The sequence below is a fragment of the Perissodus microlepis genome, chromosome 10, assembly GCF_051167445.1.
Source record: "Perissodus microlepis isolate ML-2025 ecotype Zambia chromosome 10, ASM5116744v1, whole genome shotgun sequence".
In the NCBI taxonomy this organism is placed as follows: Eukaryota; Metazoa; Chordata; class Actinopteri; order Cichliformes; family Cichlidae; genus Perissodus; species Perissodus microlepis.
This window is the reverse complement of record NC_140470.1, coordinates 22,724,065-22,751,919: the sequence shown is the minus strand read 5'-3', so window position 1 is coordinate 22,751,919 and position 27,855 is coordinate 22,724,065. Positions and strand designations below refer to the sequence as shown.

At 37.5% G+C, this 27,855-nt stretch overlaps 1 long non-coding RNA gene across 3 annotated transcripts; it reads right to left on the bottom strand.

Annotated features, from left to right (window-relative positions):
• Positions 1-356: 356 nt before the first annotated feature.
• On the bottom strand, positions 357-26,569 carry LOC146379448 (uncharacterized). Of its 3 annotated transcripts, XR_014801434.1 has the most exons (3): positions 25,975-26,140; positions 24,078-24,152; positions 357-1,430 (listed from the first exon to the last, which is right to left on the bottom strand). It is a non-coding gene; the product is annotated as an uncharacterized LOC146379448 (long non-coding RNA). The 3 variants fall into 3 exon arrangements; XR_014801435.1 differs by lacking the exons at positions 24,078-24,152; positions 25,975-26,140 and adding an exon at positions 26,147-26,569; XR_014801436.1 differs by lacking the exon at positions 24,078-24,152.
• Between the last annotated feature and the right edge of the window lie 1,286 nt (positions 26,570-27,855).

Genomic DNA, 27,855 nt, shown 5'->3' with positions numbered 1-27,855 from the left:
ATTGTAAATTACTTCATGTCATTCATTATATGCATACGTTTTTTTTTTAAATATAAATAATGCTTTGATCTTTTTTTTGATGAAGGCTCTTGTGACGTGATTACCCTCTTTTCCCGAGGCACCACGAACAGAAAAGGAATTCAAAACATTGTGTTTACAGCTTAAGCATCAATAATCATGCCTTTCAAATGATTAACTGAGGTTTCATCCAAACAACTGAAGGAATACCTGCACAATTATTCACTTTCAAAAAAACAGTCAAGGTAGCTTTTTCTGCAGAGAGGCAGAGACAGCTATATCCACAAACAGCATCTCACAAGTCACAATATGAAAAACTGAATCTCACAAGACTCCAGTATGTGTTTTTATTCCACTTTATTACAAAAAATGTATAAATGAACATTTATCTTAACACTCACCTGCTTCTAATGTGCAATCAATTAGAAACAATTACAGGTGATTCCAAAATCTACAGTTATCTTAAAAGCTTCTGACAGTTTTTCCAGAATGTACCCCACCTCTCACCCTGTGACAGCTGCTATGGCCTCCAGTGTGCTTATAAACGTATAAAAGTGTAGTTCAATGGGAGTTCAGAAATACAACAATGTTTCCTTAGTCCTTTGAAATCAAACACCTGTGAAAATGATCTGCAGCCGTTAGTGCAGTTACTGACATTAATGACTAGATAAAGTATAGGAAATTATAATATAGTATAATATAATAAAAAAAGCACAAAATAACTTTATGTAGTGATGCTGTCCAAAACATAGTAGAAGAACATGATTGGCTTCACTGAAACAAAGAAGCTTTGAGTTACATGTTAGCGAGTTCTTTTGCATGCAGCTTCTTTTGTCTTTTTAAAAAAATGGCTACACGTGAACACGTGAGGTGTCACGCAACAACTCGACTACATAATAAACAAATAATCATTAACTAATCCAAAAGAGGTCAGGTTGATGACACCCCCCCGATGACAGCTGCTCATGAATAACACCTTTTGTTCGGTTTACGATGTTGTAGTTCATGACTTTTTGCGAGTACGAAGTCCCGCGACAATACGGCATCAGCAGCAGAAGTTTAAACACATCGTGTTTTAAACAGTCAAAAGCTACACCATGAAGATACAAAGAGGGTGTGCGAGCTTCTGTGGTTTCAAACCCGAGACTGGAATACCATCTGGGAAATAAACTACACACACACATACACGCAAAAAAAAGATGTGAAACTATAAGCACAGACTGCAGACTTCATTTTTCTGTATGTTGAAGTGAACATATATTTTTCTAGACATGTTTTTGTCTGTTTCCTTCTTTGCTGAAGGCATAGTTCCTTTGTCGATAGACAACCATCAGACTCTGTCCTTCCTTTGTCTGATCTTCGATGTAGAGGTGAACCATGCCAGGACTACTTTTGATCCACTGAAGATCATCCTTTGAAAAACACCAAGACCAAAACAAAACAAAGAAAACGAACAAACAAAAGGGGGGAGAGAGAGAACAAAGAATAATGATTAAATACATTTCCAGCTTATCTTAAGGCAAACTTCCAACATAAATGGCATACATTTACTCTATTTAACTTAATGTATAAACACCGACAACACAAAGAATCTTTTCCATGTTGCCAGTTATGTCATGCAGGCACTATTCGTGTTAAATCATGTCCACGTGAATTTAACTGCTTTCCTTGTGTTCAGTCTCTAAATGATGAAAAGATGATTTGAACCAGCAGGAATAGCAAAAAAGAAATAATGGCATCTGCTTAGTACCAACATAAACCTTGTAATGGCAAAACAAACACTTAGAGGTCAAAGATGGCGCAATGACAAGTCAAGGCAAATAAGAAAAAGCATTTAGCAAGCGGCAAATACAGTGTAAGTAATGCGTTGTTATGCATTTGAACTTAGATTTTCTGCTGGGACTCCTGACACTATTAGCTCCCCGGTACAACAAAGAACAGTATCTATGTTGCATTCAGTCCAATTTACACAAGCTGGTAAGCTAAATTGCCTTTGCAATTAGTTAGCATTTAACCAACAAACGTCAGGGTCACTGGTTATATAAGTGTAAGATTTGTACCCTTTTTATTCAGGTTTCCTACCCACAAAATTTCCAGTTTCGGTGCAGACACATAATTTAAGGGATCACTTTATAATGTATCAAGAACTGAAAGGTTTCAGTAAGAAAGTGGTGAATCTAATGCTGATTATACAGGCAAAAAGTTACATATTACTACAGTGTAGAGACCTGTTTAGAGTGGACTAATTATCATTAGTTGAATATTATTTCCAAACTGTGAATGTACCAAATATTCTTTTATTTATTTACAATTTGGTAAACTGAGCTGAATAGGAGCTGGTTTTTATCAGGACACCCATGCTGAACATCAAGTTTGCTGCTTTCGAAGCACACAAACAAGACGCACTACCTTCTAACAAACGCAAACCTACACCACAGCAGCCCACTCTCTGGGCAGTATTTACTTTTAAGGGGATTTATTTGTATTTTCTATATATTATTTTGTCCCCTTTGTACTTTTAAAACACATTTTAACAAAGTGTAAAGTGTTTATTTGTTATTTGACTGGTTGAAACCCATTTCATATATACTAGACATAATTTGAGCATAATTATTTTATTTATTTATGCAGATAGAGTATGTGTGAAGCATACATTGCGTTGTTTGGTAACATTTGTTTAAATGTTTAGTAATAAATATGAAGTGAAAAAAGTTTGGATCATGTTTATTTTGTTTAAAATATATACTTATTCAGGAACATTGTACATGTGTTAGTTAAACGGTTATAACAAGAATCATAGCTTCTTTTGGAAGGATGTTGCTGCTTCATTCCACAAACCCTGCGTATCTCTGTTAACATGAGTGTCTATCTCTACATCTCGGGTATATCCTGGAAAGTATGGGTAAATATGAAGCCTACCTTATGAAAGTCATGTTGGCTTTTTATTAACATAATTAAATATCAGCAAATTACTTAATCCATCCCTCTACAAAAAGATTTGAGAGAAAGGCAATGGCGTTCTGATCTTGCCAGTATGACAGATCATTAACGACTCTTACTTGTTGTATACGAGCGTAACTACATAATTCACCTGGTGCTATCGCAACACATGACCTCTTGTTTGTTCTGCTAGTTCTTATATACTTTGTTTACGTAATAAAAGTGGAAAATGTAAAACTTTCTGTCAATTGTTGACCAAAACATCATGTTGACCTTGATGATCTTGGTGAATATAAGTCAAATCTTAATGGATTGTTAACATGACCCCACTCTAAACATAGTTTTACCAGAATTCATTGAAAGTGCATCGTGCATACAAAGAGGAAAAAAACAGTAGTGAATCACCAGATGGGAAGGTTGTGCGTTTTTAGTTTAGTTCCTGTTACATGACACCATTGTGATTTTGTCTAAAGCATGCGGTTCTCTTTATTGTCACAGTCAGTTTCAATAAAATGTTGATACCACTGACTGTCAAGGGTATGGAAGCTTGTTTCTGCCACTGAAAAACATATTTTTCAATACATAAGACCAAATTAAGCTTATTATGTCAAAATCTTGACGTCTGAGAAAATGACTCAAAGTTGAAGAGCTACCTTGAAATCTTTGTGATCTAACCTTAAATTTTGACACACGGATGGCAAAAATGTTTTTATTCAAGACAACTCTTGAAGCACCAGATGGCAGATATTTTAATTAGTTAATTTAATTGGTTTAATTTTAACAATTTTAAGACGGAGCACTGTGGCACAGAGTTATAAGCTTTTTATTCATGCAGACAACATTTTGTAGAATGTGCTGTTATATGTGATCAGATTACGTAGAAATCAATCAAATAATGCTCGTTTTTTTGATAACCTGTCCCAGCAGACCCCAGACCCTCCCTAAACACTATGATGATTCAGACCAGTGAAAGGCAGCTGAAGGAGAAGTGATGGTTTTGACATAAAGCTGAAAAAAATTGCTTGCGACTGTTCGAATGAATGTGTGGAATCATTGGATAAATATGAGAGTTCAGGAGAAACTCCAGCCTAATCTAAAACCTGGCTGATTTATTACAAAGTATATAAAATCTGTGTCTAAAAAGTGTCCAATAAGATGTGCAAAAAATGAACACAATTCATGTTTCCCTTCTGTTTTAAGCTGCACAAATGTAGATAAAGTTAATACAACATTAATCTAACATACATCAGATTGAGGCCACAGACTCTGTCTGTTGAAAAAAGCAAACTGGTGCCATGGCTGGTTGTAATACCCTAAAATTTCAGGCGATGACTCACTGGCAACCATAAGAGCCACATCAGGTGCAAAATAAGATAAATAAGCTCTTTGGTCCACCTTTGGAGAGCTCATTGGAAATGTGCTTGCCAAGAGAAAATGGTTTGTGTTGGGATGTTAAAAAAAAGATAAACACTAAAATGTGCTTAAAATTTCGATCACGTGCTGAAGAAATATAGGCGTTAACGCTGTCCCACGGCCATGAAAGGGTGTAGCACTCAGGGAGGGATGCAGACAATGCAAAACTGTTCCTCCCTACATAGATGACACGGCCATGAAGAGATCTAACATGCAAAAACCGCAAGAGAGGGCCGAGGGGGGAGGGGACTGTGTGTGTTGGTAATACACTTGGTGAATCTCTGGTGCTTTCCACCTAACAAGTATAACCATTAGACTTGTTTTGTGCTAATTTTAATGATGCTTCATCCTGAACCACTTTAGAGTGAAGCTCAACCAAAGTTGTTTTTTCTCTTTTCTTTCTTTCTTTCTTTTTTTAAACGACACAGATGTGTTTGTGAAGTTACTTCCTCAAAGCACTTGTAGACACATGCATACCACAATAACCAGCAGGGTAAAATCAAGCTGGCTTGGCATTTCCCTAGGATTTTCAGTCTTGTGACAAAGACTAATGTCACTCAAACATTAACAGTTATTAATATTACAGCGAAGCAGCAGTTGTTGTGAAATCAATAAAAACCAAAAAAAACCCCCACCCAATTCTTAGCAGGTTCTAATATGATTTAACTGAAACCTCAGATGAACTAAAAAGCATGCAGTATAACATGCTGTCATGCCAAAATGCAGAAGCAGTGTGTGAAAAACTAGAACTATAGAACCAAAGAGGGCAAGTTGCAGCCTAGTGCTGCTAGTCAAATGTGCTTTAATTAATTAAAGTTGTGGCATTTTGCTGGTCTGGGGTATTCAGGTGTGTTTCAAGATGTCAAGAAGGAAAGAGGTCAGTGTTTAAGTTTGTGACAGTTAATTTAACAAAGGCTGAACAAGTATGGCTTGTTTGGAAAGGCTGCCAGGCGAAACTGTCTTATCTGGAAAAAGAACCTGGGAGCACAGCTGAAGTTTGCAAAGCTGCATCTGAACAAACGTTTTTTGGATAGATGAGACCAACGTGGTGATGTTTGGCGCTAATGTACAGTGACATAGTTGGAAAATACAAAGCTTATCAGCAGAAAAACACTTCATAGCACACTTCACGGCTTCACGAGGGGTGATAATTTGGGTTTGGTTTGCAGCCACAGAAATTGGCCACGTTGCAGTCCGTGATTCTGTAGGCAAATGTTAGGCAAACAGCAAAAGTCTGGCCGAAAACTGGGTCGTAAAACAGGAAAATGGCCCCAAGCACATCAACAAATCTACAATGTGAGAGCTGAGAAAGAAAATAATCAAGATGTTGCATTGCTTCAGTTAAAATTCAGACGTTGGTTGGACTGCAATGCTGTGGTGGGACGTTAAGAGAGCTTGCCTGCAAATCTTAATAAACTGAAGAACACTGTAGAGAAGAGCGGGCCAAAATTCCTCCATAATGATGTGAAACACTGATAGAGTCGCACCGAAAACAATTACTTCAAGTAGCTAAATTATTTTCTACCAGCTACTGAACCATGTGCTGTGCTTAGTTTTTCACACACTGCGCCTGCACATTGACTTCGCTGTTGTGAAACAATGGCATGATGTAATATGTCATGTCTTGTTGTTAATCTGAGTTTGTACTTAAAATTATTTAAATTTGGTAAGGACCTGATGAATTTTTACGGTCTCCTGACTGACTCCTGAATTTAAAAGGGTGTCCATTCTTTTTACTATGACTGTACAGTAAGAGTAAAAGCCAGATATTTTGAATTAGTTTCACAAGTACAGTAGAAAATAGAATAGAAAATAGAATACGAAATATTCGAATTTTAGAAAATTTAATGTTATGGTAATAATGAATACAAGGAAACGCAAACACAGGAAGTCCCATTGCACAAGCGTGACAACTCACTGTCTGATAGTGAATTATATGAAACAATTATTTATCTCCAGGTTTGCTTCATTGCCGCAAATTCTCCAAGATTTTTTAGTGGTCGATAAACAAACTCTAGCTGCCCCAGCTCAAAGTTTTTAGGAGACTGTCTTGCATATAGGGTTCGTAAAAAAACAAATAAGAGACACAATTATCCCTGTTTCAGAAGGATATACGACGACAGCGTGCAGAAACTTGTTTTGTCATCTATAACCCGATGTGAGGAATTTAGGCAATGTTTGATCATTATCTCTCTCACTGATTACTAATTTTCCAGTTTTGTAGTGTTCATATTCTTATGAATATAGATAAATATATGTGTGACTTTTTGTCTTTCTTTTCAATAATCTGCTTAATACACATAAAAATAAGTAAATAGAAAGATTGACAACATGTTTTTTTAGGCTCAGGATGGAAGACAATCTGAAAAATTATTTCCTAATTAATGCCAGAATCTGTGCTGTGCCACTCACTCACACACCGAGGCTCAGAAAGCTTGTGGTGTATTTTTCAAACTGATCATTATCCAATTATCTCCCAAGGCTAAGTTTGATCAAATCTGAGTAAAATGAGACCAGGAAATAAATTATCTTATTCTGCTTAAAAGACTTTTATGATGGTTAAGATGGTTTGACCACAAGTCGAGTGCAAACATTGTAGGTTATTGACATTTTCCTACTACTTTTCCCTGTGGGTGTGGGTGAAATCAGTAATATCCTCCCAACCAAATTCATAACTCGGAGGCACATATACGTTTTTTCACCACCGTTCATAACATAAAGCTGCAAACTGGAGCAGATAAATGAAGCCAATGTAGACTTAGTCAAAATCACAGCTGCTCAGATGGTCATTTGAAGCTTGCTCTAAAAATAATCCACCCTTATGTTAAAACTTAATATATTCATAACTTAGGAGCATAATAGAACTTTTAATAAATATTTACACCGGCCATAGAGACTAAAACATTTTTTTTATGTTTAATCACTATAGCCCTACAGGTGGTGAATGCTTATATAAATTGCATAAATTGTAGTGGTGTTTTAAATTATGGATACAGAGCAAATATAAAACCTGCAGGTTTTAGATGTGTCCTTGATCCAACACAGCAGATTTAAATGGCTAAATGACCTCCTCAACGTGTCTTGAAGTTCTCCAGAGGCCTGGTAATGAACTAATCATCAGGTGTGTTGACCCAGGGTGATATCTAAAACCTGCAGGACACCGGCCCTTGAGGCCTGGCGTTCCCCATCCCTGGCGTAACTACTGGGGGCGCACTAGACTCCTTGTTTAAGTATCATGCCAGATACCATGAATCAAAGCGTGAATCATTGATGCTTGTAATGTTGGTGCCTTTTAGAGCATTTCTACTTCTTATTTTTTTTAAATAAATGGCTTGAGGTGAGATTTTTTTGTGCTGAATGAACTACCATTCTTTAAAGATATGCTAAAACTTATTTGTTCCATTCAACAGTTTGGGTGAACATCCGTTAGGTGATGACTGTCTACACAGCTGATGGTAAATACATTATAATGATAAGGAACCCCCATAATGTCACTAACTGAATTATATTTTCTGGATTACATTTGCATGACCTCACAGAAAAATTACTAAAAGAAATTTAAAACTCATCAACAGATCAACCAGTGCTGCTGAATGTGCCACTGAACCAACTGTTGTGGCTGCTTAGACAGGTAAAGTCTACACTGTTACAGAGAGAAATAACATTATAGAAACATGTTCACCAGCTTTGTCCATGGCCACTGTCAAAGCTGTGATTACATCAAACCATACAGATGCACCTATCAGCTTTCTCTGAAACTCTGATTGTTTTGATTGTGGGTGTGATCCAGCAGCTAAACAGTGTAACACTGACTGCATGTAGCAGTTGTGTGGGTGCACTGCTGGCTGAGTGTAATACAATATGTTGTTTACACTGATAAAATGGCATGTGAAATTTATTGCAAAGGATGCAGAAATAATCCAGAATAAACCTCCAAACTATGGCCTTTTGTGGGCTCTGTAGAATTATACTACACAAAAACAGCATTAGCATTACTAATACAAATCATAAGTAAATAGGGCTTGACTGTATCAACAGGAGGTAAAGTGCTGCAGTGTTTGCAGCTTTTTATACTCCACCTATTAAGTCACTCTTTGCCCTGTGTTTGTTACTTTCTAACAGGAAACTGCGTCATCCAACAGTCAGTCAGCTTTCTTCCCTCACCGTCTAGGTTGAATGTCTTAGTTTTAGTTTTTTGTTTTTTTTCCAATTCTCATTACACCGTGCCTCTGAAAATCTGCTGTTGGAGCTATTCAGACATGTAATGATGAGCTCCATGCATATTTTGCTTAATTAACTGCCCCAGTTCTGTTATCTTTTCTTTCAAATTATCAGCCGTGATTCATATGAAAGACATAGTGATTTGACTCACAGAGATAATACGGAGTTTCTGTAAAGGACGAATGTTTTGAACATTCTTTGCGTCAAACAACCCACACCGTACACAAAAGAATTTGCAGAGTTGCCTCAGGGAAAAGTCGTGTGTTTTTTCTCATAATCTGGATCAAGTTGTTAGATAAAAAATAGTCAAGTTTTGTATTCACATAATCAGGCTGCAATAGAGCTTCTTTTCATTGTGAGAATTAGGTTACTGTAGCCGTTGAGGAAGTCCAACATTAGCATCTGCGGTTGCTGCACAGTTGTTATTTGATCCACCTCTCAGCAGTGTAGATTCTCACCAGAAAACATAATGTTTGGTCTCATAAAGACTACTGTAACTGCTGTAAAATCACCAGCATGCTTTGCATGCCTTTACAGAAAATAGAGGTTGCATGTTGCAGATAGATGAATTCTACTTCTGTATTGCTTTGATTTAAAATGACAGTGATTTTGTACAAATAGCTACATACATGTACACTCAATAGTGATTAGCCTACTAATGAAATCATTCACTTGCGTTTTACCCCACCCTGTACTGTGCATGTTCTGCATTATAAAAAAAGGCGCCAGATTAGAATGAGTTATAAGTTTATTTATTTAAACCAGGAAGTGAAACTCTTGAGAGCAAGACTCTATCTTGCACGTGTTCCACTATGGGAAGAACAGGCAAAAAGCACAAAAGTTTTAAAATCATGACCCTTTTGCTGTTATGCAACAGTGTTGATCATGACCCACCTTACTGCCAGTGTGCACAGAATTTGCCCTTGTTAATCACACTTTTAGAAATATTAGAAATAATAAATGAACTTTTAACTAAACAGGGGTGTGGTACTCCTGGATTAATTAAATCTTTAGTACCTGAAGCCTGAAGACAAAAGGAGAAAAGCCAAACATCTGTAACACGGAACAAACCAGAGCGGGTGGATTTTCAGGTTTGACGATGTCAGCTTGTGCGGTTTAAAGTCAGGATTAAGCTCTCTGGCGGGACGAATGCGTAACATGCATACCAGCCCGAAGAGAAAACACAAATGGATGATGGTAGAACCGTCATAAAAGCTGAAATGATTGACATGGCATTTGCAATTAAAGGTGTTCTTGCATGAGTTCAGTTACTTTGGCAGAATTTGAATTCCCCAACAACGACAAAGTGTTTCTTGGGAACAAACTGCTCTTATTAGTGTGCGAATGTAAAAATGTAGGTCACTGATGCTTTAAACTAGAACACACTCTTTACACAAGTGGCTTCGTTTCTTTAACAAAAAAGATGCAAATTAAAAGAAATAGTCATCGCTGATCAGACATCTTGAGCTACAGGCTGGACTGTGAGCCAGTGTAGTGTCTGATTTTTAAAAGGCTGTCACCTCTCGCTCCCAGTCGGTGTCTTTTCAATTTGGGTTTCGACTCTTAGTAAGACTTTGAAGCCACCAAAAGAAACAAGTTTTCAGCAGTTAAGCATTAGTTTCACAGTGAGTCAAACTCAAAGGCTCTGCTGTCTCATTACATGATACTGATAAGTCACACACATTCCAAAACAATCACCACTCATACTTGGAGTATCCTCTGGAAACATTTGCTCCACCTAATTTTTGTATGAAACCAGTGAAACAAGATGCAGGACTAAAATAATTTTAAGGTGCTCGATTTCAGCTCTATGTAGGCTTTGGGGTGTTTGTTACATTAACCCAAACAAACCATATTCTCTGCAGCAGAACTGCTTACAATACATAATCTAGAAGACAATTTGGAGGAACTGTATTGACATAACTTCTGTATCCCAGCACTCGTTTGGCAGAAGTTGTTACTTTCATTCTGAGCAGCTGAAAACAATAGCAGGAAGCAGAATGAGTAGATGGCCAACTGGGGGGCTTATCGTTGTGATCCATGCTCCATGTTTTAACATCCGCTCCTAGAAAATAGCTTGGTAGAATAGATTTTGTTTTCATCATGCACTGGATTAAGATGATTTTTTAGATGATTTAATGTTCTGGTGTTGGATTAGAGAAATCAGAGCTAAGAGGTATTTCCTGACACTTTTGGGACACAGAGCTAATAAAAACTGAGCGTGTGTAGTTATAGAAGTATAATCCCCATTTAGCATCACTTAGTTAAGAATGGACTTGAGTTGATCCTAACCGTTTATGTATATAGACTACTTTATTACACTTCAGTACACTTGTTCGGCTGCTCATTACCATAAACATCTAATCAGCCAATCACATAGCAACAGCTGTTTGCCCATTGCAATGTGCATGTAGACATTGTAAAGATTGGGATCTAGTGGGTTTTTCTCACACAACCGTCTCTCCAGTTGAATGGTCCAAAAAGGAGAACATACTCAGTGAATGTCAGAGGTCAAAGGTGAGAGGATAATGACCAGACTGCTTCACATTGAAAGGAAGGCAACAGTCACTCAATTAAACACTCATTACAACCAAGCTATGCATTGGAGCACAGGTGTCCTGCAGGTTTTAGATGTGTCCTTAATCCAACACAGCTGATGACCTCCTCAATGCCTGGCAGTGAACTAATCATATGATTCAGGTGTGTCGACCCAGGGTGAGATCTAAAACCTGCAGGACACTGGCCCTCGAGGCCTGGAGTTCGACACCCCTGCATTAGAGCAACACCAAACCTTGATACAGATTGGTTACAGCAGCAGAAGACCAGACTGTGTGGATCTCCTGTCAGTTAAGAGCAGAAATCTGAGGCTACAATTCATAAAGGCTCGCCAAAATTTCAAAACAATTCATGAAAATGTGTCTGATGAATCCAGATTTGTTCTGCAACACTGGGCTGGTAGGGTCAGAACTTAAACTACGAAAGCATGGATTGTCCTGTCTTGTATCAGTGGTTTGCGCTGCTTTGTGATGGCACAAAGCTCATAATCATCTCAAACTGTTTTTTTGAACATGATGTTCCCTGGCATTCAAATAGCCTCGTCAGATCTCAGTCCAATAAAACACCTTTGGGAGTGGTGGACCAGGAAATTTGCATGTGCTGCTGACAGATTTGCAGCAATTGTGTGATCTTGTAACCAGTACCAGTATCTGTTGAATCTATGTGATGACGATTTAAGGCAGCTTTGAAGACAAAATGGGGTCCAACCTGGTATAGGCAAGGTCCCAAATACACATTGGATAAAGAGGCTCATACATGTCAAACTACATTTAGTAATATGAGCTAATTGTAATTAGCTCATATTACTAATTATCTGATTCCAAGACAATTTTGAAGTAATTTAATTTGCCAACCAAATTGTAGGCTCAAAGAGAAATAAAAAAATAAAATTAAAACACAGGCGCTTCATCTACTGTTGTCTAACATAACTAGAGACCATATGTTGTGAATAACATTCGGCAACAACAAGCAACAAAGGAAAAAGTAACTGCTGGTGATGTAAAGCGGGCACATTGAAGTTAATTATAAATATTTAGAGGGCTACTTAGACGTCTGGACTGCGGAATTTGTCCTGGTAGCGATGCCTGTTTAAACATTACCAAAGTGCCTGACCTGACCTGCTTGAACAGTTGTGAACTCTAGTATCTTGCGTTTCACACCTTTTAACAGCACAGATGGTGACTGACGTATATGTCTTAAAAGGTTAATTCAAGCCTGTATGCTGAAATAGACTACTGTGTAACTTTGGGCTCAAAGCAGACTCAAAGTACCTAATGCTGGTTGCTCTTTAGACTGTTTAGATTGTGGCAACTACCCCAGATTCTTACTGTCTGTGAGCTACAGAGACAAGTGGTGCTGCATTTTGCTCAGATAAATATTTGGTTTTTGTTATTAACTGTTTTTCCTTTGATGCAATTTCTTTTCTTCCACCATTTTCAGTTAACATGTTTTCATCCTGCCACATGAATCCTCAGTTGATGATTTTATATGTTGTAAACTTGTCTCATTGACTTGAGGGATAGTTTTTTTCTCTGTTCTTCTATGTATGCATGTATGTGCATATATGTGCGGGGTGACCTACAATGTTTTGAAATGCACCTAAAATAAACAATATTTCTAATTATTACTATTGTTACTATTATTACTATGCAAAATAGAGTTTTGTTAACCAACTGCAAAAATGCACAATTAACATAGTAAACTTTTTAAAAGTTTCTCAAAGTACACTTGCTAAGATCATGAAGCACGTTTTGGGATCAGATCATGATACTGTGATGCCAAAACATGTCGGTTTCTCCCTAACCTAATTCAAAACCTCCAATGTGGTTCAATACATCAATATGTACATGAAGATGAACTGATGAATGAACGTTCACCTATAAAATGTTTATTATTACTTTGTTTATTGTCTCCTTTGTCTTTTTTATTGCCTTTCTTCTCTCTTTACATTCCCTTTACCTTAACTGCTAGTTGACCTTCCCGAGCTTGGCTCTGCTGCAGGTTTCATTCTATTAAAACATGTTTTAATGCCTCGATACATGCAGTCATTTGATTTCTATCTTTATTATTCTAAGATGTTTACCGTAAAATAAAAATAATAATAACAAAGTGCCCCGAGATAACTGCTGCAAATTGGTGACGTATGAAAAAAAACTGAACTTTGGTAGTTGGTCACATATGCAGAGGAAGAAAGACTGCTCTAACTGAGACTGATTTATGCACGCTGTGGGTGTGCCGGTGTCTGTGAGTGAGTGGATGTGGGTGTGTGTGTGATAGAGATAAGGAGAGGGAGTGAAAGAGTGACTGTGTGTTAGAGAGAGTGAAATATTGGTCGGCTGATTTACTGGAAACACGAGAACTGCCTGTGGTTTCATTCAAACAAAAGATGATTGCAGTAAACCTTCAGGATACAACACCCTATAAAACGAAATACGAGCCATATCATCTCCCAGAGTTTAATCTAAATCAGACAAGGCTTTACATTTTTATAATATCCAGTTTAACTTTTAACCAATCAAGTGGGTCAAGTGGGATCACAACAGACTGGAAAAAGAAGTGCATGTATACTTCACTTATATCAGCTAGGGCTAGTAAAAAGTTGCTAAAAACTGCTGCTTTAAATAAGGATATTATTAAACGATTACAGCTACTGAGCAGAAAAACTTATCGCTAACTTCTGCAATTCTGTTTTAAAAACATATATATTATTAGTGTATGTTTTTTGAGGTAAATCAAAGACTAGGTGGTGCACAGCCATGGTGGTGAGCAGGTGGCCTCTGTCATGTCACAGGAAGAAGGCTGTGGGTTTACACTTGCTAGCCGGTTGGTCCCATTTTGTGTGATGGTTGTAGGTGTAATGTAAGCAATGTAAGGTGCAAAGGTGTACTCTACCTCTTGCCAAGTGTTAAATGGGATAAAGCTCGGTGTGACAGAGTTTGCAGACAAATATGAGTGCTCTACACATTTATGAGGTGCCAAATAGCAAAAAAAAACAACCCTTTAACTCTGAATCTGTCTTCTGTGCAATCTTGGCCTCAACAGCACGCACGGATAAAAAAAAAAGGTGCAGGTGTTTAAAAGAAATTTGCATTTACCTGGATGTTGAACCAAATGATCCACACACAGATAAGATTGCATACATAAAAACTACTGGTGCATCTCAGAAAAATTAGAATATCATGAAAAATGTTTGATCAAGAAGGGAAACCTTCCTTGTATTTAGTAAGTATTATATGTAAAGTGAAAGATTTCAGGTAGGGGTTTTTTGGCTTCTGTTTTAATTTTAATGATTAAGTCGTATAACTAATAAAAGTCACAAAGTCATAAAAGTCACAAATATGGTACCCATGAATATTAGAATATTGTGTGTACAAGTAAATTACTGTTCAAACAGTATAAATACTGTGTATCACTCAGTGTAGTTCAGTTGAGGCAACCACAATCACAGGGAAAACTGCTGACTTGACAGTTATCTAGAAGATGATCATCTACAACATCCATAAAGATTATAAGTCCCAGAAGTAAGTGAAGTCTATTTATATAGCACTTATAAAAAACAAGTGTTACACAGTATAAACTGTAACAATTAAAACCATATAAATGGATAAAACAAGGTAAAAAACAATCCTGCACAGGTAGGTCTTCTTTTTTAAAGCTATCAACAGTGTCCACATATCTTAATTCCAATGGAGGCGAGTTCCACAATTTGGGAGCCACAACCTCAAAAGCACAGCCCCTACCTGGGCTGAGTTACCGGCAACAAGCGCTGATCAGCTGTCCTAGCACTTAAGAATGGATGTAGTAGATGTGGGGAGGCATCTGACCATGAAGAGCGCTGAAAGTAATCACTGAAATGCTAAACTTACCCTAATTTTAAGGGGAGCCAGTGTAAAGAAGACAGAATTGGTGTTACATGGGACCTTTTGGAGGACCTCGTGAGCAGCTTTCAGTAGCATTCTGGACTTTTTGCAGTCGATCTCGGGACGATCTTGGCACGGATAACAGCCGACAACAAACGGCAATAATGAAGGAGTCATAATACAAACCAGTGTATAATCACTTCCATCTCACACTGAGGCACAATACATTTATGCCTGCCATGTTTCACAAATGACAAAACAAGTTTGTACAAGACGGTCAGTGTATTTAGCAAAATAAACCCCTGATCAAACACCAAGTTGTCAGGGGCACAGATAAGAACTTCATTTCTTTCAGGCATGTAAAGACAAGACACTTATCTCCCATCCAGTTCTTTATAACATTAACGTACTCCTAGGGGACAGGTAGTTTGGCACCATTCTGGGGTTTGAATGACACATACAACTGAATATCATTTGCGTAACAAAAGCAGCAACAAAAGGGTCGTTGCTGAAAAAAGTCTGCTAAGGTGCATCGTTGATTTGCAAAATAGAAATGTGTTCATTTAACATGAAAATCTGTTGGTTGAACTCAATTTAATCAATTTCATCATGGCAATGTGTGGCGTGATTAAATAGTGACTAAGGTTGACGTCGGCGCATGAAGAGCCACCATCATTTCTAATAAAAAGGAAATCCTGAGCCAGAGACAATGCCAAAAGCATCTAACCTAAACAGAAGAGGAACTGGACTGTTGGTCAGCAGTTCTAAGTCCTCTTTTCAGGTGAGAGTATGTTTTGTATGTAATTTGAAAATCAAGTTCCTAGAGTGAGGAGAAAGGGCGGAGAAGCATGTCGCAAGTCAGGTGTGAAGCTTCCCCACTCTCTGATAATTTGGGGTGCTATATCATCTGCTGGTGTTGGTGGTGGTTCGTCCACTGTTTTATCAATCCACAAGTCAAAGCATCCATCTACCAGGAGACTCTAGAGCACTTTATGCTTCCATCTGATTCCCTATCCAGCAGTACTTAGCGCCTCCCTACAGAGTCAAAACCATGACTGAAGGGTAGCTGTTCATGTTATTACTGCACTTGACTGGCTACCCAACTCACCTGACATATAACCCACAGAGAATCTGTGAAGTGTTGTCAAGAGTAAGCGGGAAACACCCAGCTCAAAAATATGCAAAAGCTAAAGGCTGGTATGAAAACAACCTGGACTTCAAAAACATCTTAACCTAGCCTCCATGCCACATCACATTGATGTAGTATTTTGCAGTAAAGGAGTAACCACCAAGTGTTAAACAAATACTGTCAAACTGGCTATTTAAAGTTCAATTTTTTTGAAATTAGTATCTTGGCTAGATGCTTAGGTTTGTAGTTCTTTAAAGATTTCTAATGCTTGTGTGTATTTGTTCCAACTGAAAACAGCTGATAAACACTCACGAGAAGGCTGCCCTCTTTTACACTGGTTCTGGAATACAGCAAACCACTTTGCTTCCGCTTCTGCATGTTGTATTGTTATTATGACACTATATTTGTCTGGAGATTCGCCTTTGTGTGTTCAGAAACCTAAAAATGACACCCATTAATTAAAACGGTTTCTGTTTTGAAGTAACCTAAAACCCTTGGTAACTGTTCTCAGAGCAAATTTCAGCTGATGCCATTTCTAAGGTTGAATGAAGGTTCAATTGGATGGCATTCAAAATTAAATAAAAAAGCTTCCATCATGGTCTTCATTCATGTCAATGCTTGTTTACATATTTAAGAATATTTCTCAGTTCCGCAGTCTTTCGAACAAAGCGGTAAAAAAGGAAACTCTTCATCTCTATTTCCATCTTGGCATTAAATTCAAACACGTTCATGTGTTAATATGAAATATTCCTGTTTTTAATTCTTGATGAACAACTTTTAATTTTTTGTTTTTTGCAGATTTACACTCCTTATGCTTACTAGTCGTAGCTATAGTTATTTAACCTAGCTGGATTATTTGCAATAGTAAAATAAAAGGCTAATTACACATAATTGCACTTATAATAACCCAACAATATGATACATAACACGATAATAAAGGTGAGTTAGTTGCATTTCAATCATTTTAGTATGGTTAATTTAAGTATTAAAGGTACTAATACTCTCCAAATTTTCACAGGTTACATTTTCAAAGATGCAAAGTTTGCATTGGAGTACTTTTTATATGCCAATATTTCTAATTTCTAATAATTCATATTGTTTCTTAGTTTTCTTTCTTCACTTTTATCTAATCCCAAACAGTCAGGGTAGAAGGACTGTCTTCACGAGTCTGGTTTGAATAAACGTTTCTTTCCCTTACTGTTGCCGGGGACTTGCACAAAATGGATTTTTGGATTATTTGGGTCTTTCTCCACGCAGCTAGGTCTTTACTTACAAAGTGCCTTAAAATAAAATAAAATAAAATTTAATTATACATAACACAGAGACAAAAGTCACGCAAGCATTCATATTCAGTAGAATCACATCCTGTTTGACTGTCATACCTTTGTAAACAGGAGTTACCTGTATGCCAAAAAAGTTGACGATGTGCAAAAGCAATCAAGTGTGCATGTGGGTGTAAAGGAGTGGGAGCATTGTAGGCGTGGGTGACAGAGATAAAGAGATTTGGATGGAGTGAGGAAGGGTAAGACAGTGTGATAAGCCAAGGCTGTTTTTGGCTGTCTTCTGGCCACATATTGGTTCGATGCTTTATAAGCTTCTGTGTGTGTGTGTGTGTGTGTGTGTGTGTGTGTGTGTGTGTGTGTGTGTGTATGCGCATGCATGTTGTTTTTTGGTTGGGAGGGTAGATAAATGAGTGAAAGAAATGAGACAAAGGAGAAGGCAATTTACTAGAGTTGGCTCATTTACTGGAAAGACCAAAATCCTTTCTGTTGCTTTTCTCTGTCTCTTGCTCTCTCACACAGACACACAAAGGAAGTGGATGTCATTTAGTGGCAGGATGATATAGCGCCCATATTTTACCACATTATGTTGCAAAATAAATGCTGCTCTGCCCAGTCAACAGGTGGATGTTAATCAACAGTCACATGTGGTTACTATAAGTGAAAAACATCCTGATGACTTCTTTTCTTAGGAGTGCACCTCACAATCAACAGTGCACTAAAAATAGTAATGTTAAATCACAACTCAAACAAGTCATCTATCATGAATGACTTATCTTTTTGAGACTACCATCATCTAAAGGCTTACTCAATAAAGTTATATATATCCCTTCTACAAGAAAATGCACGTTTTTCTGCAATCGTTTCTGATAAAGTCACACAGATAAACAGAAACAGTGCTGTGCTAAACAAAACAAGAGCAAAATGTGGTTTATTTTGTTAGTTAACTTAAAATGATAAAGGCCTAGGAGCAGTGACAGCTGGTGATCTCCAGAGGAGCAATACCTTCTTCCTGTAGTTTGTCTGTTTAAAGTAATGATACCAGCCCAACCTGCATCATCACAGATTTTGTGTGTGTAATGCCAACAACTCTCCATTAAGGTGGCATGCAAACAGAGAAAAAAATATGTTTTGTTTTATGAGCCAGGGAATGCTGTTATTATCCAGCCTGCCGAACTGCTTTAACAAACAAGTATGTGCATTATAGTGACTGGCACGGTAAAGCTGATAAACAATCTATGCGGATGTAACAGGGTGTAAACCGTCTTGGACAATTTTGGCATTCCTGAGCATCAGGACATGACAGCTCCCAAGGAATGTGTTGCTTAAGAAGTCAAAGTGTCTTCCTCTATATTCCTCGAGAACATAATATCTTCCGCACACTTTTGGATCCATTAGACACATTTACCACTGCCCCAGTGACTGAATGAACTTTTTCCCTATTTTTGCAATCCACTTTCCAATGTCTCCAGAACCTTTTCGTGATATCAAATCTACTGCTGATAAAACATAATAGTAGTAAAACATTTTTTTAAAAATGTGTCAACATGAGAATGAGGTCAAGAATACTTTGATGTGATGTGCCAACTTTGAGGCCTTGGTGTAAGCAACATACACTCTTTATTTGTGTTCGAGCCTGTGTGTACAATAAATATCCCATTTACCCGAAATCACCCATCATTCGAAATGTCTTTGTGCTGCCGTGCCATCTGCTGTGGGTGTGGCCACAGGTAAACAAAGTTGTTGCTATGAAGCCAAAACAGCAACAACAAAGACAGCAAACAGGGTTAAAGATAAACACGAAGGTTTAAAAAACAAACCTCGTAGTTTTGTTTGTTTGGAAATAGCAGACATATGTGTTATTCTCAGGCTGGATGCCTGAGGCTAACATTAACAACTGTGAGTTAATCCTTCCAAATATTTTTTTAAAATATGTATTTCCTTAAAGTCAGCCAACAGTAGCGTGACATTAAAGAAATACACTTTATCATACTCTGAAAGCATAGCGAATTTATGGCAAGAACAACTTTTTATTTATGGGTGTGCTGCAAGAGAAACTCTACACATGCAGTTACACATATGTGATTAAACAAACCCCACTAACTGAACCCAAAACTGCCCTCTGTGGCAGATGTCAAGTAATTCCAGAGCTAAAAGTTGAAAATATGCACTGGATAATTCATATAAATGGTCAGATAAGCGAAATAAAAGTGGACAAACACCCAATGCAATAAAAAAAAGCACCTGCTGAGTCAAGCCCTTTTCACGGTCTGTGTCAGCCTCAATGTGACCTGCTCTAAACTGGAGGCTCGATTTCTCTTAAATCACGTGACTTGAGAGAAGCAGACGCTTTGCATTTTTGTCCTCTGGCCAGTAGATGGTGCTGCTCAGAGAGAAGGCGAGGCATTTCTAATAAATCCGCCTGGAGTTGGGAAGTCAGGCTTCACCTTTCATGCTTTCATTTGAACTGTGGTTTAGCCGCAGTGGAATGTTTTTTTTTTTTTTGCTTTTTTTGCACCAGGCTTTAAAGTTTCAGCTTTGTAAGAAGAAGCCACAGCAACCACAGCATCAAAACAAGAACTCATCTCAAAGCATTTTTTGTAGGAGAGTTGCTTTTTGGGGGGAACTGAATGCTATTTTTTCCTCTTTCTTTCTTTCTTCTTCTTCTTTTAAATAAACCACTTCTTTTATGAATTATCATCTTTAGTGATGATGAGAGGAGCTCACAGACTCAAGTTTACTCTCTGCTCATCAGATATGGGTAACATTATACTTGCAAACGACCCTCTGCATTTGAGTGCCCGACATCCTTGCATCACTACACACTAGCTTGGTGGTCTATAAGATATCACAGAAAAATGACACAAAACAGAAGGAGAGTATGATTTTTCTATCATTCCATTACAGCAAACTAAAAAAAGCAATTAAAAACCCACATAAGAAACAGTGCAAAACAAACTAACCGAGTGAGTTACTGGCCTATTTGAGATTGCGGTCCTTATCTCATAGGAGGAGATGTATCACCAAATGTTGAGACCTGAGAGTTGATACACATGTATTTTTTACTGTAAGAGTCATACTATTTATGACTATTTGCACACGCAATGCCAGTTAGCAAGATCATAAATGATTAGATAACATGTTGTTTGTGGTTTAGTACTTCTAGGTGAATGCCACCCTCTCACTGCCAGCTGTTTGTAAGTCGTGCAGTCATGGTCTTACTAAACGAGCAATGATCAGTGTAAACCCTTGAATTTGTGACCCTACTGGGATTTAAAATCATGGTATGCAACACACTCGCTCATTTGTGGTGTGTCTCTGAGTTAAGGTGTTATACCACTTAGCAGTGAGCATGAACATCAAAGAGAACTTAAAACTTCTAGGGTTCAAAAAGTCACTCAATACTGGCATTTTCTTGGGTTAAGCATGCCGCACGTTCACAGTTAAATAATGGCTAAACTTTTGGATTGTTACCACAATGACTTATTCAGTCCTCCCAGGTGTCCCTGGAGCCCCCCCCTAAAAAAACCCCCAAAACAAAACGCAATTGCTTTGCTTTTCATAACTTAAAAGCAGTCTGTTGGTATCGATGGCTGCATGTTATCTACATGCATTCTCTGATGATAAGTGTTGAAGGAAGCATTCCACTTTAAATCAGATTATATGGAAACCAGACAAAAACATACCCAAAGCTTAAGCATTCTTATGCCGTGACACTGATACACATAGTCTGCTTAAGTTAAAGTGTTGTATTTTGCCGCGTTAAATATATTTTGCCTACTTTGAATGCTTTTGGAAGGCTTTCAGAGCAGAGGGTTTGCCTGGTGATAGCATGGAGAAGTTTTTTTCATCTTATGTTTTTGCTACAAGAGTTCCTGTAACTCTGTTATGTAAAGGTCGCTGCTGGCAGGCTGGGTTCAAAGTAGCACATCTATTGCTGCTGTAGTTCAGTCGATTCATTTCCTGTTTTTAATGTAGGACACTCATCATGCTGCTCTGCAGACTGATTGTAATAAAACAAAGAAAACTGTATGCTCTAAGACTGCTTTTATGCGGCGAATTGTTGTGCCCTGCTGTCTTGTACATATGTTAGCAGACATGCAAAATATAAACGTCAGATGATTAGCAAACAAGGGCAAGTACTCAGCTCATTATTAACACTCAAACCACAAAACGTCCTTTTCTCATGCCATAAGCAGAACACAGTCACCAAAGCCATTTTAACTAGGTCTCCAGTGCCACCTACTGGTTATTGGTGATGCTGTGGTTCTTTAAGTCTTGACCAATGGTGACATCTGGTGTTCATTTATTAAACTGCATGTTTGGCCTGTGAGGTTGATGAGTGGCACAAACAAACAAGCAAACATTTTGAGACTTTTTAGTCAAATTGATACAATTTATTCTAAATGTGCTAAGAATTTAAAATAAATGTATCAGCATGTTTTGGTATTGAAAGTTATATACATACACTTTTTTTGGCTTGTAGCTTTTCTTCCAAGAAATGATTAAAAATATAAAAGAAAAGTTTTCTGTTTTAATTCTTTTTATTTGTCTGCATCACAGTCGTTAAAGGTCCAAGGTACTAAGTTATAAAATCGATGTAATGGATTGAAAGGAGTAAAAAGTAGAGTGATACAGTGCGGAGTTATTTGCACTTTTATGCCACAGCAAGGTGTTCACATCTACTGGCCTTGGTCAACCCAAGCATGTTAAGTTGACTGGTGATTCTAAACTGGGTGCTGGTGTTAATGGTGCTCTGTCTCTCTCTGTGTTAGCGAGTTATACAGCCAACCTGTCAAGGCTATACCCCATTTCTTCCCTTTTTACTGCTGGCATAGGCTCCAGCTGCACCCGGACCCTGAACTGGATAAGTGGGAAAAAATGGATGGATGGTGTAGAAAGTGCCAAAAGTGTCAAATACTCAAGTAAAAATACTTCAGAGTAAAATACTTCTATACCTGGAAGTAAGACGGTAGTATTATTTTGAAGCCTTCGAAGCTTTTGTAAGTGATAGAATTAATCTAAGTAAGTAAGTAAGTACAATGTCATGAAAGTTCCTGTGTAAGTCCAGAAGGGAAAAGCACTCAAATGGTATATCACCTAACTAAAAAAAAAAAATCATCCATCAACTCTGGGGCTGGAGCCTATCCCAACTGTCCCAGCACAAGAGGCAGGGTACACTCTGGACAGGTTGGCAGTCTGTCGCAGGGCTAAACAATCCAGGAAAAAAAAAAAAAATCAGTGAATAACAATCTATTTTCCACTTTTAGACTGCAAGAGCTCTTCAGCTAGCAATCTATGAATTTTAAACCAAAAAACAAACAAAAGATTGTATCTCTATTTTCAACATTTCCTGGCCAAGCTACATAGCCCTGTAGTGGAGCGAGCAGCCAAAATATTAAACTCACTCTGTTATGTACAAGTTACAAAAAGACTCAGTTATAACTGTGTTATAATTCAGTGCAGCATCCTAGTTTGTTTTGACAGCAGTCTGTAAGTGTCTGGGAACTGTAGAGACCAGCTGCTGGATTTCTGCGAGAGGAATTCTTGTCTGTTTTGGGAATCTAGTTGCTCAGCTGTCCAGGGTCTTTGTAATACTTTTCATTTCATAATGGTCCAAATGTTTTCAGTTGGTGAAAGGCCAGGGCTGCAGGCAGGTCAGTTCAGTACCCAGATTTTTCCACAAAGTCATACTATTGTGATAAAAAAAAAGACTTCATCTGGAAGAGAGTATATGTTGCTCTAAAAGCTCTAAAATATACCTTTCAGCACAGCTGGGGCCTTACAAGGCATACAAGCTGCCAATTTCATGTATCCACATACCATCAGTTATGCATTCAATGTTACATTTTGTATTAAATGTGGGACATTGTCTAACTTTAGACATATGATATATTTTCTGTGTTCTATTGTGGATAAAATATAAGTTAATGAGATTTGCAAATCATTACAATCTGTTTTTACATTTTTACAGCATCCTATTTTGTTGATTTTCTGTATATGTCTATGTGAGTTTTTCACATGGTGCCAAAAACGGTGTACCTTAGTAAACAAATATATGCAAAAGCTTTGTTTCATAGCCTTAACCCCTCGACCACTTCGTCTACGCAAAATATTTTATTTAATATAATATGAAATAAACAGTTGTATATATCAAGGGTGTAGATTTGGTTTTGGCATTGGTGGGGACGGATGATTCAACCACCGAATGCTGCCCTGTTTCTTTTCTTTTTTTTCCTTTTCATCTTTGCTTCTTGATAAAAAAAGGAGAAATGTACTTGCCTACATATGCTATTCTACATGCTTTTAAACCATTTAAAATTTCAATTCATAGTTTTATATGTGAATTAGTTCAGTTCATTTTTATTTTAAACATGTACATTCACAATCATTACAAAATATCATTCCATTTTTTTGTTTGAAAAGGAGTAGGCAGAAGTATACACTTATTTGTCCCTACCCCTTCAAGTTTTACCTCTCATTAATTTAATTTAATTTTAGTCTTAAATTAAACAAAAATATGAATATGAATTATATAATGTAAAATTACTATTAAACAAACGACTAAGTATTTTAGACTTTAGTTTACTTCAGCCATATTCCATATAAATCAGGTATCATACAAAAATAAAATTAGCTTCAAATACAGTAATGACCCACCAAGTCATCATCCAATTTCACCTGTGATCTTGTGTCACCATTGCTCTCTGAGCTCTGTGTTGGTTCTTCTGTCACCTGACAAATAGGACATACATGACAATAAGAATAAAATGTGTAGCTGCTTCAGTGTTTCTGTCAATTTGTGCAGATCTTGACTCATCAGTAATGTTTGTAGGGTGAGTGCATTTTTAAAACAATTTGTGTAAACGGCACTACAAGGTGGAATATTTGCAAAATCAAGACTACCTCATGATATTTTGTCTCAAAAATTAACCCTATGAATATGTCAGTACCATTAGGATGAAAATACTGTGTCACCAACATTATAACGTTAGACATATAATTTTAACAGCCTCTGTAAACTAATATCCTGGCTTGCTCGAGGCTACAGTTTTCTCTGACAGTTTCAATCAAAATTAGAAATGCTACTCTGGGAGACCGAGATAACTAATAGTGCTGCATGTTGTGCAGTTAGTTTCCAAAACACCTTATTCATGGTTACATACAATTTTAGACTGATGTGGGCCAAAGCCTAGCATAGACTGTAACGTTATTATGACGGACACATTTTGAGTGAACTTGACTTTAAGTGACTTACAGGTTTCTTTGAAAAATACTTTCTTATATCTATGTTGTTCCTTTTTGCTGCCATCCTCCTCTCCTCCTTGCAGGTCCTCGCAGCGCAGGCTTGCCGCTGCTAAAACTAAACAGAGCTCTCTGAAAGGCACAGCCAATCACATTGGCCATATTTGTCACATGAGGTAGGACTCCAGGAGAGAACGTAATTTAACTCTTTTTGCACCGCTAGGTGAATGAGACGCTGACAGATCGTTTTTTTTCTTTCTGTCGGTTTTGTTTTTCTTTACTCCAAGCGATCAAATTATTGGTGGGGACAATTCAATAATCGCTGGATACTGGTGGGGACATGTCCCTTCCGTCCATGCCAAATCTACGCCCTTGGTATATATTATTGTTATATTGTTATTGTATATATTGTTCTTAATTATTTGTAACAGTTTTTTTTTATTACAAAACAGTAGAAATTCGCATGAATCTAAACACTATGCTTAAATTAATAAGCGTAAGTTAAACACATTGAATATTTTTGACATATTACAAAACGAATAAAAAAATGAAATAGTTGACTATGGCGACAACTAGCGGTTAAATATATATAGTACAGCTGTACAAAAAGTATTATCCAAATAGGGGATTGCCTGAGAGCAGCCATTTAAACAGTCACAGCTATAGAAGATTTACAATACAAACCCAGAGGCTTTTTCCTTGGAAACTGAAAGAAACCTCTGAGATATTCTTAATATATTGCTAAAAAAAAAAAACCTTTAAGATTGGCAGTGTAACGAAGGAATAGTTTGATTCAGCGGTTTTGCTACTTAAGGGCCTAGGAAGCAATTTTCCGTCTTTCCGAGAATCTAAAGAGTCATACTGAAAACAGATGTATGTGTCAGTCAAGATGTACATAAAAGGCACAAATGTTTTCATTTAGGCCTTTGTGGATTAAAATATCAAAGTGGAATTAAATACTGAGCACAGTCAATAGTAACGAATAAATACTCTTTAAGATTCATCACCGAGGGGAAAAGATGGGGCTGGAAAAAAATAGTTCACCTTCTGTCTGTGAAGCATGACGATCCCTACCTTTTGGTGTTCCTTTATTCATGTTTTGTTTTCTGTGCATATCGCGTTTCTTTATAATTTTCTAATGAATAGCACGCTAAGAATTGACAGAGAAAGTTGCATTGATTACCGATTTCATATCTGTTAAGTGATGTAAGCTACAGCTATTCCAGTTACATCAAGGCTGTAATGAAAAACCAGAACTGCCGCCATCTGGGGCGAAATGATGCGAGTATGCAGATTAAAAGAAAAAACTCACCTTAACATGTGCCTCCGTCAATATATTCCGCATAAAAGATGAAAAAAAATCCATCCATATATGAATTAAAGCTCGAGTGGATTTGAGCAAAGAATGAAGCAGTTAGCTTGTGTGTTCGGTTTCACTTTTACTTTGCTCGGCCCTTCAGGCACAATTCCTACGCAAGACTTACCAGTAACTCCCATTTGCGTTCATCGCTGTGGTCAGTTTTGTTCTTGCAGCTTCCCGAATCCAGCTTCTTATATACAAACAGTCCAGTCGATATTAATTATTTTAACGTTTTGTAATAAAATGTAAAACAATTACACTGGTTTACATTTAAATCGTGCCGTCGCATCTGAATTGAAAGCGAAATGCTGGCGGACTTTCCCCGGAAACTGATGACGCTTCATTTTTTTTAAACGCTCATTTAAAAAACGCATAAAACTCTAGCCAACACCGCGGCCTTTTAAAAGACACGCACGAAATAATTAATTAGCAGTTAACTAATTATTGCATGTCAACGATGAAATGTGTCAACAAAAATATGTACAAGCATCTTACATCACACACTGTGTCCTCACACAGCCCCACATAGCCTAAAGGCGTCCCTTTGTCGCAGTAATAATAGCCTACTGCTGCGACACCAAGGTTTCCTTGTTAGGATCTTTTGTTTTTGTTCGTTGCCTCCAAGCGCTGGTGAAAGCACGCACATTTTTTATGTCTTATTCAGAGATACCTATGTATTATCTGATTATAGTGAGGGTGAATTAAAATGATACTTTATTAAATATCCCTGCCCCTGTTCACACTGCTCTTACCCGTGGAACCTAAATTATTAAAAATAGTAAAATAGGCTCATCTTAGTCTAGGTGGCGTTGTCATTGTCAAAAATCAATCAGTTATCCCACCCATTTGCCACAATTAAATAGTTCGTACAGGGTCCAGATAGACAGAATATTAGCACTATTTTTCTGTCATCACAAAAACGGAATTGAAAGAAAGGTCATACAGAAGTTGGGGAAAATATTTATTACATCACAGAAAGCTCAGCTTTTTTGTGTAGATGTAAAACGCAGTGAATATTTTTTTTTTAAAAAAAAAGGATACACCAGTGATGCTTTGTGTTCATTCCTTCTGCATCCTCCTGCATTACCAGGTCTACCCAGCAGAAGTCCTCCAAGTCACCTCTCCTCTCTGCCTAGCTCAGGTTCAGCTGTCTAAATACAGCTTTTGGCACCACAACAGCACCTTAAGTAATGTTTTACCGACCAGAGCAGTCAGTTGTACAGCAGGAGGATTTAAGCCCTGGCAAAAGACATTTTAGAGTGATTAAAATCAGGCAACTCAAAGGATAGAAGCAGCTGGAAGAATTTCAGTAGGTGATTAGTGTTACCTGTCAGCAATACTACATTGCATTTAAGCATTGCTTTAAATAAGGTTTGTGCACATTCATTTATGCAGAGCTGTCTCTGAGATCCAGAAACAGCATTTTAATCAGGTCGAGGTCTGGACATTGACCCGGTAATTGCAACACCTTCATTCTTTTGATGTGTTATTAAATAGAAGAAGCTTTCTCCTGGGCCTCCACATGGGGGAGTAATGCAGTGATGATTCTAAGGGCTTTATATATGTATACTAAATCATTTTTTCTGTATCAGTTGACTTGTTTCCAGGACAAATAAAGAGACTGAACCTTTGGCTCAGGCTTAGCTGTCCCCATACTGACACTCCTAACACGCAACCCCACTGATATATGAAGAAGGTGGGGAGTTCTTTTATGTCAAAAATGTGTGTAACTGTAGAAACCACACCGCCAGGAAATGTATTTTAATTCTAAACTATTTATTTTGTAATAACACGTTACCATTATTTGCCACATAGACAGATGATTTTGGAGAA